Raw genomic sequence first — 15,063 nt, 5'->3', positions numbered from 1 at the left:
GTAATTATGGAGTTTATGGTGTTACCAGTGTGAGTGGCATTTGATAATATGTAGGATCAGGTGCCCTATTTATCACTTTTCCTCTGCAGATTTCAACATGCTACACAGCTGTGGTTATTTCATATGTTCTCCCTGTTTTGCAGATAGGAAGACAGAGGTATGCACTTCCATACCAATGAGTGTAAATTCATTGTATAAATCTATCCTCAAACTTCTGAATAAATTATCTGATGTTTAGAGGTACTCTGTGTTTCTCTGATGCCACAAATTTAATATCACTTAAAATTAAATGCATAACTGTTGGCCCATGTGTTTAAAAACATTGGTCTTAGCCACCCTTCCCTTCAGATGAAATTTCTGATGTGAAGAACTTGCCTTCCCAAGTGTCTCTGTACAACAGGTATGAGGCTCTGGCTGTGGAAGGCCAGTCAATGGAGGACATGGATGATGGTCCATCTATACCAGAGGTGTCGCCAAGGTCAGAAAGACCTACCTCCCATATCATGACCACCTCCATGAGGAAGAAAAGACAGGTTATAGTTGTAGGTGACTCCCTTCCAAGGGGAACAGAGGGTCCAATAAGCTGGACAGACCCTCCTCTTAGGGAAATCTGCTGCCTCCCTGGGACCTGGGTTAAGGACATCACTAGGAAACTTCCTAGCCTGGTATGGCCCTTGGACTATTACCCATTACTGCTCTTCCATGTGGGTGGTGATGAAGCTGCAACGTGTAGTCCAAGGGCAATCAAAAGAGACTTCAGGGCCTTGGGATGATTGGTAAGGGGATCTGAAGCACAGGTTATTTTTTTTCCTCTCTCTTTCCAGTTGCAGCCAGCGACACTGGAAGAAACAGATGGACCCAGTCTATTAATACATGGTGTTACCGCCACAATTTCGCAGTTTTCAATAATGGGATGGCCTACACCGCACCAGGCCTGCTGGTGTCAAATGGGATTCAGCTTTGTCCAAGGAGGAAGAGGGTCTTTGCTCAGGAGCTCGTGGGGCTCATTGACAGAGCTTTAAACTAGGCTTGAAGGGGGAGGGGGATAATAGCAGGCCTGCCCGTGACAAGCTGTGACATGACACGCCAAGGTTAGAGGGATGGGGTGCTAGCGAGGGCCCTCAGCCTGTTGCTCTGAGATGTGCTGGGTACACTGCAGCACATATGAAGTCTTATGGAGATGAGCCAGGGACTCCTGTGGTAATAGGAGCCAACAGGGAAACACGGGTGAAATACCTCAAAGGAATTAAAGTGTGTTCCTCTAAGAAGGTGACACGGCTGACAGCCCAGCTGAAATTCCTCTACACCAATGCACGCAGGATGGTCAACAAACAGGAGTTGGAAGCCACCATGCTGCTAGAAAGCTACTACTTAGTTGCCATCAATGAAACTTGGTGGGACGAATCCCATGACTGGAGTGAGGCTATCAATGGCTACAGGCTGTTCAGAAGGGACAGGAGAGGAAGGAAGGGTAGATGGGTTGCCCTCTACATCAATAAATGGATAGATTGTGAAGAGCAGTTTCTGAAGAATAGCCACAAGCAGTTTGAAAGCTTATGGGTAAGAATTAGATACTGAGGCAAAAAAGGGAACCTTGTGATTGGTGTTTACTACAGGCCGTATGCTCAAGGGGAGCCTATTGACGAAGTCTTCTTACTCCAGCTACAGGAAGCATCGCGCTCGCAGGCTCTCATCTTGCTAGGAGACTTCAACCACCCCGACATCTGCTGGAAAAGTAGCACGGCGAGCTGTAGGCAATCCAGGAGACTCCTGGAGTGCATTGAGGATAACTTCCTAAGACAGGTAATAGACAGCCCTACCAGAGGGGATGTGATACTGGACCTGATGGTCACCAGTGCAAGTGAGCTAATCGGCGACATCAAGATTGGAGGCAGCCTGGGCTGTGGTGATCATGCACTGGTGGAGTTCACAGTCCTGAGGGATATGGGTCAGGCAAAGAGTAAAGTCAGGACCATGAATTTTAGGAAAGCAAAATTCCAGCTGTTCAAGGAGTTGGTCAATAGGACCCCCCGGGAAACTGCCCTCAGGGACAAGGAAGCAGAACAGAGCTGGCAGATCTTTAAGGATGCTTTCCATAGAGTGCAAGAACTCTCAGTCGCGACATGTAAGAAATCAGGAAAGGAAGGCAAGAGTCAAGATGGATGAGTCAAGACTTGCTGGTCAAACTAAAGGGCAAGAAGGAAATGCACAGGCAGTGGAAGCAGGGACAGGTATCCTGGGAAGAGCATAGGAACGTTGCCCAGTTGTGTAGGGATGGAGTCAGGAAGGCCCAGGCACAGCTGGAGCTGAACTTGGCAAGGGATGCAAAAAATAATAAGGGCTTCTTACAGGTATGTCAGCCAGAAAAGAAAGGTCAAAGAAAGTGTATGCCACCCCACCCCCCACCCCCCCCCGCCCTGATGAACACAACTGGCAAACTGGTAACAACATGCAAGGAGAAGGCTGAGGTACTCAATAAATTTTTTGCCTTGATCTTCACTGGCAACCTCTCTTCCCACACCTCTTGAGTGGATGGACCTCAAGGCAGGGACTGGGGGAGCAAAGTCCCTCCCACTGTAAGAAAAGATCAGGTTCAAGACCACCTGAGGAACCTGAACATGCATAAGTCTATGGAACTTGATGAGATGCATCCCAGAGTCCTGAGGGAATTGGCTGATGTAGTTGCCAAGCCACTCTCCATGATATTTGAAAAGTCATGGCAGTCAGGCAAAGTCCCTGGTGACTGGAAAAAGGGAAACATTGCAGCCATTTTAAAAATGGGTAGAAAGGTAGAAAGGAAGACCCTTGGAACTACCGACCTGTCAGTCTCACCTCTGTGCCTGGGAAGATCATGGAACAGATCCTCCTAGAAGCTATGCTAAGGCACACGGAGGAGAGGGAGATGATTCAAGACAGCGAGCATGGCTTCACCAAGGGCAAGTCTAGTGGCCTTCTATGATGGAGTGACTACATCAGTGGACAAGGGAAGAGCTATGGATGTCATCTATCTGGACTTCTGTAAGGCCTTTGACATGGTCCTCCACAACATCCTTCTCTCTAAATTGGAGAGATATGGATTTGATGGATGGACTGTTCAGTGGATGAGGAATTGGCTGGATGGTCGCATCCAGAGACTAGTGGTCAATGGCTCAATGTCCGGATGGAGATCAGTGACAAGTGGTGTCCCTCAGGGGTCCGTATTGGGACCAGTACTGTTTAATATCTTCATCAACGACATGGACAGTGGGATTGAGTGCACCCTCAGCAAATTTGCAGATGACATCAAGCTGAGTGGTGCGATTGACACACCTGAGGGATGGGATGCCATCCAGAGGGACCTGGACAAGCTTGAGAAGTGGGCCCATGTGAACCTCATGAGGTTCAACAAGGCCAAGTGCAAGGTCCTGCACCTGGGTCTGGACAACCCCTGGTATCCATACAGGCTGGGAGATGAAGGGATTGAGAGCAGCCCTGCTGAGAAGGACTTGGGGCTACTGGTGGATGAAAAGCTGGACATGAGCCAGCAATGTGTTCCAGCAGCCCAGAAAGCCAACCATATCCTGGGCTGCATCAAAAGAAGCTTGGTCAGCAGGTTGAGGGAGGTGATTCTGCCCTTCTACATTGCTCTGGTGAGACCCCATCTTGAGTACTGCGTCTAGCTCTGGAGTCCTCAGTACAGAAAAGACATGGAGCTGTTGGAGTGGGTCCAGAGGAGGGCCATGAAAATGATCAGAGGAGTGGAACACCCCTCCTATGAGGAAACGCTGAGAGAGTTGGGGTTGTTCAGCCTGGAGAAAAGAAGGCTCTGGGGAGACCTTATTGTGGCCTTTCAGTACTTATAAGAAAGAGGGAGACAAACTTTTTAGTAGGGGCTGTAGTGATAGGACAAGGGGTAATGGTTTTAAACTAAAAGAGGGTAGATTCAGACTAGATATAAGAAAGAAATTTTTTACAATGAGGGTGGTGAAACACTGGAAAAGCCTGCCCAGAGAGGTGGTAGATGCCCCATCCCTGGAAAAATTCAAGGTCAGGTTGATGGGGCTCTGAGCTCAACCTGATCTAGTTGAAGATGTCCCTGCTCATTGTAGGGGGGGGGATGGACTAGATGACATTTAAAGGTCCCTTCCAACCCAAACCATTCTATGATTCTATGGCCGTGAGGCCAGTTATGGGCAGAGCTGAGAACAGAAAAGAGCTTCCCGACTTGGTGCCTGATTCACCCAGTTTCTTTCACATTATATAAGAAAGCCAAGTGAATTGTCTGTGTTTTATCTTATTACTGAATAATTGGACCAGAAAGAAAGATTAGGATGGAAAAGGATATGTTCCTGATGAGAGAGGAGAGAGATGCATAGAAGGCTGCTCCAGAGCACCAGAGCATCCAGGGTAGGAGGCTCATGTTCAAAGCATGAGAAAGCAACAGATGGGAGGGAACAGAGTGGGGAAGCCACAGGACCAGAGCTAGGTCACAGTGCTTCAGCAGAGAAGGGAAGGTCTTGATGTGGCCTCATTGCTGGACAGTCACCTGGGGGCTGGTGGGATCATTGACCCCCTCCTTCCCCAAAAAAGGCTAATGAAAGTCTGGAGGGCTGTGGTTAGCTGTGGTGCTTTAACCTCGGCTGGACACCAGGTGTCCACCAAGTTGCTCTATCACTCCCCTCCTCAGCAAGTCAGGGAGGGGAGAAAAATAAGATGGGGAAAAACAACCCCAAACTCATGGGTCAAGATAAAGGCAGTTTAATGTAGCAAAAGCAAAAGGCTGCGCGCGGAAGCAAAGCAAAAGCAAAAGATTATTCTCTACTTCCCATCAGCAGGCAATGTCCGGCCACTTCCTGGGAAGCAGGGCTTCAGTACGTGTACTGGTTACTCCAGAAGACAAACGTTGCAAAAAAAAAAAAAAAAAAAAGAATGCCCCCACCCCATTCCTCCCCCTATCTCTCAGCTTCTTATTGCTGACCAGATGTCATATGGTATGGAATATCCCTTTGGTCAGTTTGGTCAGCTGTCCTGGCTGTGTCCCCTCCCAAGATCTTGCCCACCCCTAGCCTACTGCTGAGGGGGAGGGGGAGAAATGTTGGAGAGACAGCCTTGATGTGTGCCAGCACTGCTCAGTAGTAGCCAAAACAGTGGTGTATTTTCAACACCTTGCTAGCTACCAATACACACCACAGCACTATGAGGGCTGCTATGGGGAAAGTTAACTCCATCTCAGCCAGACCCAATACATTAGCAATCAATTCAGATTCCCCCCATCCCATCTAACCTCACTGAGTTGTGCAGGTGAGCTGGACCCCGGGGAAGTGGGGAAAGAAAAACTCCTGGAAGCCCCTTTTTCCTGAATCTGTGCTGTTTTTCATGGGATGAACAAGTGCTCCATGCTCACACCCCCTACATGTCCCACCTTCCCTTGAACATCGCTGCCCAAATGCAGATCTCTTGGCTTACAGGATTTTAAGGGATTGGACTTGCTCCATAAGAGTTAAAAAGGCATGACCTCCATGCCCCAAATGGCTGAATGAGGTGACTTGTCTGCAAATCAGTCCTTCACATATGTCCTCCTGCTTATCTCATTTCCTTGAGTTTTACTTTAGTAGTGTATTGGGTTTACATGGCAAGGTTTTGGTAGCAGGGGGCTGCAGGGGTGGCTTCTGTGAGAAGATGCCAGAAGCTTCCCCCAAGTCTGATAGAGCCAATGCTAGCTGGCTCCAAGACACACCCGCTGCTGGCCAAGGCCAAGCCAATCAGCGATGGTGGTAGCGCCTCTGTGATAACATATTTAAGAAGGAGGAAAAAAACTGCTGCGCAACTGCAGCTGGATGAGAGGAGTGAGAATATGTGAGAGAAACAACTCTGCAGACACCAAGGTCAGTGAAGACGGAAGGGGAGGAAGTGCTCCACGTGCCAGAGCAGAGATTCATCTACAGCCCATGGAGAAGACCATGGAGAGGCAGGCTGTCGCCCTGCAGCCTATGGAGGATGATAGTGGAGCAGATATCCACCTGCAGTCCGTGGAGGACCCTACGCCAGAGCAGGTGGATGTGCCCAGAGGAGGCTGTGACCCCATGGAGAGGCCACACTGGAGCAGGCAGGACCTGTGACCCCATGGAGAGAGGAGCCCATGGTGGAGCAGGTTTGTGTTGTCATCTTCTATTACAATCAACTTTTTTTTATATAGCAGAACAATGATAAAGAATACGTTTTGCTGGAGCCTAGGTCTTTTCCATTGTTCCACTGCCCTTGGAATCAATTTCTTTATTCTTAACCTGACCTTGGTATCCATTTTCCTCAGTATTCAACTGATCTGTAAAATCTTGAACTTCTTTAGATCTTCCCCCATCACCCAGATACCCAGTGCAAGGGACATTTGTACAAGGAAACTGGAGACTGAAAGACTCTTGCAAAGAAAAATCGTAACTAGATAAACAGACCTGAACGCACTCAAACATGTGCCTCATTTACACAAAACACTGTTAGCCTGATCCTGTTTACTCAGAGTAGAGCAGAGGCAACTTAGCTTCATGTCTAAATAGAGTGCTTTATATAATCATAGAATCATAGAATGGTTTGGAAGGATCATCTAGTTCCAACCTGCCATGGACAGGGACACCTTCCACTAGACCACATTGCCCAAAGCCTCATCCAACCTGGCCTTGAACACTTCCAGGGATGGAGCCTCCACAACCTCTCTGGGAAACCTGTTCCACTGCCTCACCACCCTCACAGTAAAGAATTTCTTCCTAACATCTAATCTAAATCGACCCTCCTTCAGCTTAAACCCATTACCCCTTGTCCTATCACTACACTCCCTGATAAACAGTCCCTGACCATCTTTCCTGTAGGCCCCCTTCAGGTACTGGAAGGCCGCAATTAGATGTCCCCAGAGCCTTCTTTTCTCCAGGCTGAACAATCCCAACTCTCTCAGCCTGTCCTCATAGGAGAGATGCTCCAGCCCTCTGATCAGCTTCGTGGCCCTCCTCTGGGCTCGCTCCAACAGCTCCATGTCTCTCCTGTACTGGGGCCCCCAGAGCTGGATGCAGTACTCCAGGTGGGGTCTTACCAGAGCGGAGCAGAAGGGCAGGATCACCTCCCTCGACCTGCTGGTCACACCTCTTTTGATGCAGCCCAGGACATGGTTGGCTTTCTGGGCTGCAAGCGCACACTGCCGGCTCATGTAGAGCTTCTCATCAATCAATAACCCAAGTCCTTCTCCTCAGGGCTGCTCTCAATCCATTCCTCGCCCAGCCTGTAGTTGTGCTTGCGATTGCGCCGACCCATGTGCAGGACCTTGCACTTGGCCTTGTTGAACTTCATGGGGTTCGCACGGGCCCACCTCTCCAGCCTGTCAAGGTCCCTCTGCATGGCATCCCTTCCCTCCAGTGTGTCGACCACACCACACAGCTTGGTGTCGTTGGCAAACTTGCTGAGGGTGCACTCGATCCCACTGTCCATGTCGCCGACAAAGATGTTGAACAGTGCCGGTCCCAGTACTGACCCCTGAGGAACACCACTCATCACTGTTCTCCACTTGGACATTGAGTCATTGACGACAACTCTTTGAGGGCGACCATCCAGCCAATTCCTTATCCACCGAGTGGTCCACCCATCGAATCCATGTCTCTCCAGTTTAGAGACAAGGATGTCATGCGGGACAGTGTCAAATGCCTTGCACAAGTCCAGGTAGATGACGTCTGTCACTCTTCCCTTATCCACCAGTGCTGTAACTCCATCCTAGAAGGCCACCAAGTTTGTCAGGCACGATTTGCCCCTAGTGAAGCCGTGTTGGCTGTCACTAATCACCTCCTTATTTTCCTTGTGCCTGAGCATACTTTCCAGGAGGCTCTGCTCCATAATCTTGCCAGGCACGGAGGTGAGACTGACCGGCCTGTAGTTCCCTGGGTCTTCCTTTTTGCCCTTCTTAAAATTGGGAGTTATGTTTCCTCTTTTCCAGTCACCGGGAACTTCGCCAGACTGCCAGGACTTCTCAAAGATGATGGAGAGTGGCCTGGCCACTTCATCCGCCAGTTCCCTCAGGACCCGCGGATGCATCTCATCAGGTCCCATGGACTTGTGCACCTTCAGGTTCCTTAGATATTCTCGAACCTGATCTTCTCCTACAGTGGGCGGTTCTGCATTCTCCCAGTCCCTGCCTTTGCCTTCTGCGACCTGGGCAGTGTGGCTCAAGCATTTGCCAGTGAAGACTGAGGCAAAGAAGTCGTTGAGTACCTCAGCCTTCTCCATATCCTGGGTAACCAGGTCACCCGTTTCATTGCAGAGGGGACCCACATTTTCCCTCGTCCTCCTTTTCTCGCTAACATACCTATAGAAGCTTTTCTTGTTGTCCTTGACATCGCTGGCCAGACTAATTTCTATCAGGGCTTTGGCTTTCCTAACCTGATCCCTGGCTGCTTGGACAGTTTCTCTGTATTCTTCCCAGGCTACCTGCCCTTGCCTCCAGCCTCTGTAGGCTTCCTTTTTGTGTTTGACTTTGCCCAGGAGCTCCTTGTTCATCCATGGGGGCCTCTTGGTGTTTTTGCTTGACTTCCTCTTGGTTGGGATGCATTGCTCCTCAGCTTGGAGGAGGTGACCCTTGAATATTAGCCAGCTGTCTTGGGCCCCTCTTCCTTCCAGGGCTTTGTCCCATGGTATTCTACCAAGCAGGTCCCTGAAGAGGCCAAAGTCTGCTCTCCGGAAGTCCAGGGTAGTGAGCTTGCTGCGTGCCCTCCTTGCTGCCCTGAGGATCTTGAATTCCACCATTTCGTGGTCACTGCAGCCAAGGCTGCCCTTGAGCTTGACATCCCCTACCAGGCCCTCCTTATTGGTGAGAATAAGGTCCAGCATGGCACCTCTCCTCATGGGCTCCTCTATCAGTTGGAGGAGAAAGTTGTCATCAACACATTCCAGGAACTTCCTGGATTGCTTACACTCAGCTGTGTTGTCCCTCCAGCAGATGTCGGGGTGGTTGAACTCCCCCATAAGGACCAGGGCTTGTGAGCGTGAGGCTGCTCCTATCTGCCTATAGAGGGCTTCATCTGCTCGGTCTCCCTGGTCAGGTGGCCTTGTAGAAGACCCCACTATAGTGTCCCCTGTCCCTGCCCTCCCTTTAATCCTGACCCATAGGCTCTTGGTGTGCTCCTCATCCATCCCCAGGTGGAGCTCCATGCACTCCAGCTGGTCATTGACATAGAGGGCGATGTCCCCTCCTCACCTGCCCTGCCTGTCCTTCCCAAAGAGCCTGTACCCTTCCATCCCAACACTCCAGTCATAAGAGCTGTCCCACCACGTCTCTGTAATGCCAATAAGATCATAGCCCTGCAGGCGTGCACACGTCTCCAACTCCTCTTGTTTGTTCCCCATGCTACGTGCGTTTGCATAGAGACAGTGAAGTTGGGCCCACAATGAAGCTGACTTACTGGCTGGAGTGGCTGGAATTCTTTTGATGAATTTTACCAGTGTTTCCCTGTTGGTTCCTATTACCTCAGGAGCCCCTGGCTCATCTCCTCTAGACTTCAAGCATGCTGCAGTGTGTCCAGCACGTCTCAGAGCAACAGGCTGAGGGTCCTCTCTGGCATCCCATCCCTCCAACCTTGGCATGTCATTCCACAACTCACAGGTTAGTCTGATATTATCCCCCTCCTCCTTTGAGCCTAGTTTAAAGCTCTGTCAATGAGCCCCGCTAGCTCCTGGGCAAAGATCCTCTTTCCCCTTTGAGAGAGGTGAATAATACTGTGTGTCTTCAGACATGCAAGAACTATTTCCATAATATATAAGGAAAAAAATATGTTATATTTAATCTATCACCAGTGGATTCATGGAGCGTAAGGATTGGGTGTTTTTTTCCCCACTGTCTTACATCACTGCAATAAGAGACTGGGAATGAAGTGAAAATTAAGCGCCAATTTCAGCATACAAGTTAGGGAAGACAAGAGACAAACGATAGAGAAAAGAAACCAAAGAAATAAATACATATTTTAAATGAATAATCTGCATTGGAGAAGCTCTCGCTTTCTCTCTCTGTACCCCATGAGCCCTGCCAGGAAGCCATCATTGAGGAGCAGCCTACTGCATTGGTCCTTGGCAAATAGGAGAGAGGAGGGCCAGGGCAAGGGCCAGGGCAAGGGCCAGGGTGGCCTGCTGCAGAGTTGCCAGCATGCCTCAGTGGAAGGGTGCACGACAAACACATGACGACTGGCAGAGCAACTGCAGCCCATGACCTGGACACCACAAGGCCTTTGCCAGAGAGTCTTCACCCTGCAAATGGCATGGCTCCCAGTTAAACTCATTGCTCTTTGGCTAGTGACTAAGATAAACTTTGCAGAGGGGATGGTTTCACTTCCAAGCTGTGCTTGCCCATGCTTTGCAGCACCAAAGGTGATGCTGAGGTGGCCCTGGCCTCACAGGGGATGCTCCATGCCCTGGGGATGGGGCTCTCTTTCCTCTGGGGTAAGGTAGTTTTGGGGGCCAGGTTCCACCTGCACAGAGCGCAATCACCTTTGGGCTGCCAGGCTGCCCTCGTCCCATTGCCACCCCCGCCCCCATCAGAAATGGGGTCCAGAGGGGTCTTGACTTTTGAATGTTATCAGGAGCACACAGCACAGGAAAGTAAAGGTTTCTTTCCATCCCTGTGTTTACTGCTGTCTGTGCATTGACTTGTTTCCTGACATGAGCCATGACTTGAAAGGAATTCAGGCTCCAGCAAATTTTGCATCACGCTTCAATGTGGCCTCTGGGATTGAATAAGGGCAAATCTATTATACTGTTGCCATGGTGACTCTAGCACAGCCCCAGTGAGAAGCGTTTATGCTGGTGACCCCCGTGCTCAGGTGTAGCATGCAGGGCTGCCCCAAGGGGTGCAGCACCCCGTGCACCTTGCTTTGCCCATGCCAGGAGAAGCCGCCTGTTGGACATGTCTGCACCAGACAGACAGGGGTAGCAGAAGACACTGAGTCCTCTCCCAGGTTCCGGCAAAATTAGTCCTTAATTTATTTGGGGGTTAATTGGGTTCCTGCACTAAAAGTGAGAAGCGTGTCCTTCACCTCAGTTGGTACAGGCAATGAAAATCCTGATGTCTAGCTATTTAGGGATCAATGGCGAGCCTGTAAGGGCAGCCTGTGCTTACTAAGGAGTGAGATCGAAGTGATGGATTTTAATAATTAAAATTATTTTATAACAAAGAAACAAAGGAAGCTGATCTTTCTTTTCTTCTCTTTCTTGTGAGCAATATCAGCTTTGCAGATATTGATTCTTCTTGCTTGGATAGACTTTATTTTCTATCATGGATGTGAATGTTTAATTTTGGTAAATTCTATTTTAGCCTTTTGCCTTCATCTTTTTCCTTTTTAAATGGTTAGCGATGGAAGTTCATATTTACCCTTTTTGCTCAAGCAATGATGGTACAGTTTGTTGTGAACTGCAACCATGACAATAGTTTGATTCAAAGCATCTCAGCTTCAGCATACAGTAAGCAGGCCCAGGAGTGAAAAGCACTAATAATGGGAGACTAAAACCTGCCTCTGACACTTGATAAGATTATTATTATAGAGCACAAAAAGCTTTTGCTTTCTTTTCTGCTGCTTTGCAAACCTCATAAGACCCTGCTCAGATTTCTGCATAGTTAACTTGTCAGTTTATAAATTACCACATTACGTTAACGCAGAATGCTTCAAACCAGAAATATATGCACAGAGGGCTTGAATAACTGAAGTGTTTTAGTACTATAGGGAAATAATTTTGTTGTCAAGCTGTGGCAGATAAAATGCTAGGGGATACATGACCATTTCATCAGGACAGTGTCAATGATGGCCTACAAACATCCAAGGGGGGAAATAATCTTTTATCACTGTCCTGTAGCATGCAGGTCCAGATGGAAGATAAAACATGCATGAGTTGCCCGCAGCTCTGAAAATAATTATACTCATTTGCCAGAAATGTAGAAAATGCATCCAACCAAGTTACCACCCATCATAGTGACACTCCATTTGCATACTGATGAAGTGTAAAGCCAGAGACAATGGCATTGGTATCAGTAGCGGAGGGGGCTGGGAATCACTAGTGCTATAGGATTAATGGCGCCATCATTTTATATTATGTAGCATTTCACTTACACTGCATATCAAAAAACTCCTGGCATTGATGCTCACCTAGCTGTTTACAAGATTGGTTTACAAGACTCCAAACATTACGAGAGATTCTGGGGAGAGAAGACTATTATATCCACCCCCTGCAAAGGGCTTCTCAGCAATAACGTGTGATGCGCTATGAATGTATACACAGATCTATGTGTGCGTGTGTGTATGGCAAGGGAGTCACACATGCTACGCACACTCGCAGTCTCGCTCTTCCTCTCCAGAAGACTGCACTGGAATATGAGTGAAGGATAATATGCACATGCTAAGCTCTGGTGCCACTGCAGAGTAATTGATGAATGGATTTTTAAAGTGTAGAATGAGAATGAATACAAGTAGGACCCAGGAGAATAATTCTTTATATTGCAATCAGCACTGCTTATATGTAGTTGGCTTAATAGTAGAAATCAGCAATAAATACAGATTTTGTAAATTTAAAATTTTGAAAATTATTTTGGAATACTTCTTCCACAATTAGATATATTATTTTAAAATGTAATTATTTTGGGGCATTATTCAGTTTTAAATAACCATCAAGTAAAATAACCAATCAATGCTATCATAAAATGAGATGATTTCTGCAATTTCTTTAAATATTTAATTCAAGTTATATATACATATATAGACACTATGATGTATGCATAATATGCTGTCGCAAATGAGATTTTGTTGCACGGCTTAGGTTTAGCAGCAATTTAGGATTTAATATTTGAGACAGATCACAATATTAGGTTGTATAATTAACAGCACTTAATCATCAGCCAATTTAACAGAATGATTCAATGGAATTTGTTACAATCAAAATAGCGACTTAGTTAAAGATTCGAGGGTTGCCCAAAATTTACAACAGGGTTGCACACACAGATGGAGATTAAATCAAATCACATGTACAGACAGATAGACAAACAATCCTGAATCAAATTACACACACAGACAGACAGGCAAATAGTTCTGAACCAAATTGCATACACACACAGAGGTTAACCTATGATTAAAATTTCCCTTTTTGTGAGTTTCATAAATTACTTTTATGTGCCGGCATTCATCAACGGACAGTCGGTGAACCTCACGAAATCAGGCCTTTGCATCCTCATGAAATCGTCGACGGATGATCTTTCAGTCCTCATAAAATCTACCCTGAGAAGCATCCCAGCTCAGGGGTAGATACTGGGTCACACAGCCAGCTGTGGTCCCAAAGAGCTCAAAAGGTCTCACTTTTCAATCGCTATTTATAGGATGTCTAGATGATTTGCTTTGGTCATTATTCTCCATTCTGGCCACAGTTCCTGCTGAGTCATTCTGGTAGACAATTCAGACAGCATGTGGCCCAGGTGTGGCCAGAGTGTCTGGCACCTAAGTCACTGCACTTGTATCCAAGATAACAGCACAATGGGGCTTATCCTGAGATCTCAGAGTGGCCCGGGGGGCTGCACCACCACATATGCTTATATGCCATTTTGGCTATTCCAGTACTCCTTGCATTCCTTAAAATATTCATGGCAAAGTACTGTCTGAATATGCTCTTGCATATGTGCTTTTTATCACATTTCTAGTTAAAGTATGCCTCAAAAATAAAATAAACTAAACCCTGAAGTATTTATTTTATTCATTGATTTATATAGGACCTTTATCTATTCTAATGAAGAACCTTAGGTACAGCTGCAAATATGTTGGCAAATATTAAGAAAATAATGTTAACATAGCATGTACCCAAATGTAGGCAGAAGCACATCTTGCTTATGTATAAAATGCATCTTTTTTTTTTTCCTGGCTACTCTATAGTATACTGCAAGCTAGAGGACACGTCTAATAAAAATGGGTGTGTTGGATTTGCGTGGCAAGGTTTTGGTAGCGGGGGGGCTACAGGGGTGGCTTCTGTGAGAAGCTGCTAGAAGCTTCCCCTGTGTCTGATAGAGCCGATGCCAGCCGGCTCCAAGATGGACCTGCCACTGGCCAAGGCCAAGCCAATCAGCACCTCTGTGATAACATATTTAAGAAAGAGAAAAACAGTCAGAGAGAGCTTTTTGCAGCCGGAGAGAGGAGGGAGAAGATGTAAGAAACTCTGCACACACCAAGGTCAGTGAAGAAGGAGGGGGAGGAGATGCTCCAGGCGCCAGAGCAAGATCTCCCTGCAGCCCATGGTGAAGACCATGGTGAAGCAGGCTGTCCCCCTGCAGCCCATGGAGGGAGGATGAGATGAAGGGGTGTAGAGATTCCACCTGCAGCCCGTGGAGGACCCCACGCTGGAGCAGGTGGAGGCACCTGAAGGAGGCTGTGGCCCTGTGGGAAGCCCGTGCTGGAGCAAGCACCTGGCAGGACCTGTGGACCTGTGGAGGGAGGAGCCCACGCCAGAGCAGGTTTGCTGGCAGGACTTGTGACCCTGTGGGGGACCCCACGCTGGAGCAGTTTGCTCCTGAAGGTCTGCACCCCGTGGAAGAGACCTACGCTGGAGCAGTTCGTGAAGGACTGTAGCCCGTGGGAGAGACTCACGTTGGAGAGGGTCGTGAAGGACTGTCTCCCATGAGAGGGACCCCACGCTGGAGCAGGGGAACGATGAGAGGAGTCCTCCCCCTGAGGATGAAGAAGCGGCAGAAACAACGTGTGATCAACTGACCGTAATCAACTGACCGTAACCCCCATTCCCTGTCCCCCTGTGCCGCTGAGGGGGGGCGGAGGTTGAAGCTGGGAGTGAAGTTGAGCCCAGGAAGATGGGAGGGGTGGGGGGAGGTGTTTTAAGACTTGATTTTATTTCTCATTCCTCTACGCTGTTTTGCTTGATAATAAATTAGATGAATTCCCTCTCTCAGTTCAGTCTGTTTTGCTCGTGACGATAATTAGTGAGTGATCTCTCCCTGTCCTTATCTCGACCCACAAGCTTTTCGTTGCACCTTTTCTCCCCTGTCTAGAGAAGGAGGGGAGTGATAGAGTGGCTCTGGTGGGC

At 48.0% G+C, this 15,063-nt stretch overlaps 1 long non-coding RNA gene across 1 annotated transcript in view; it reads right to left on the bottom strand.

The window, feature by feature from the left end:
* LOC142599223 (uncharacterized) overlaps window positions 1-14,737 on the bottom strand; it is a 554,757-nt gene extending 540,020 nt beyond the window's left edge. Inside the window, exons 1-2 of the long non-coding RNA XR_012832845.1 lie at window positions 14,654-14,737; window positions 14,470-14,563 (exon numbers count right to left, since the gene is read on the bottom strand). This is a non-coding gene — a long non-coding RNA (uncharacterized LOC142599223). The remainder of the gene's footprint in view (window positions 1-14,469; window positions 14,564-14,653) is intronic.
* Between the last annotated feature and the right edge of the window lie 326 nt (window positions 14,738-15,063).

The sequence above is a fragment of the Balearica regulorum genome, chromosome W (genome assembly GCF_011004875.1).
Source record: "Balearica regulorum gibbericeps isolate bBalReg1 chromosome W, bBalReg1.pri, whole genome shotgun sequence".
Classification (NCBI taxonomy): domain Eukaryota; kingdom Metazoa; phylum Chordata; class Aves; order Gruiformes; family Gruidae; genus Balearica; species Balearica regulorum.
Note: the sequence above shows the minus strand (reverse complement) of the source record. Positions and strands in the feature narration are given on the sequence as shown.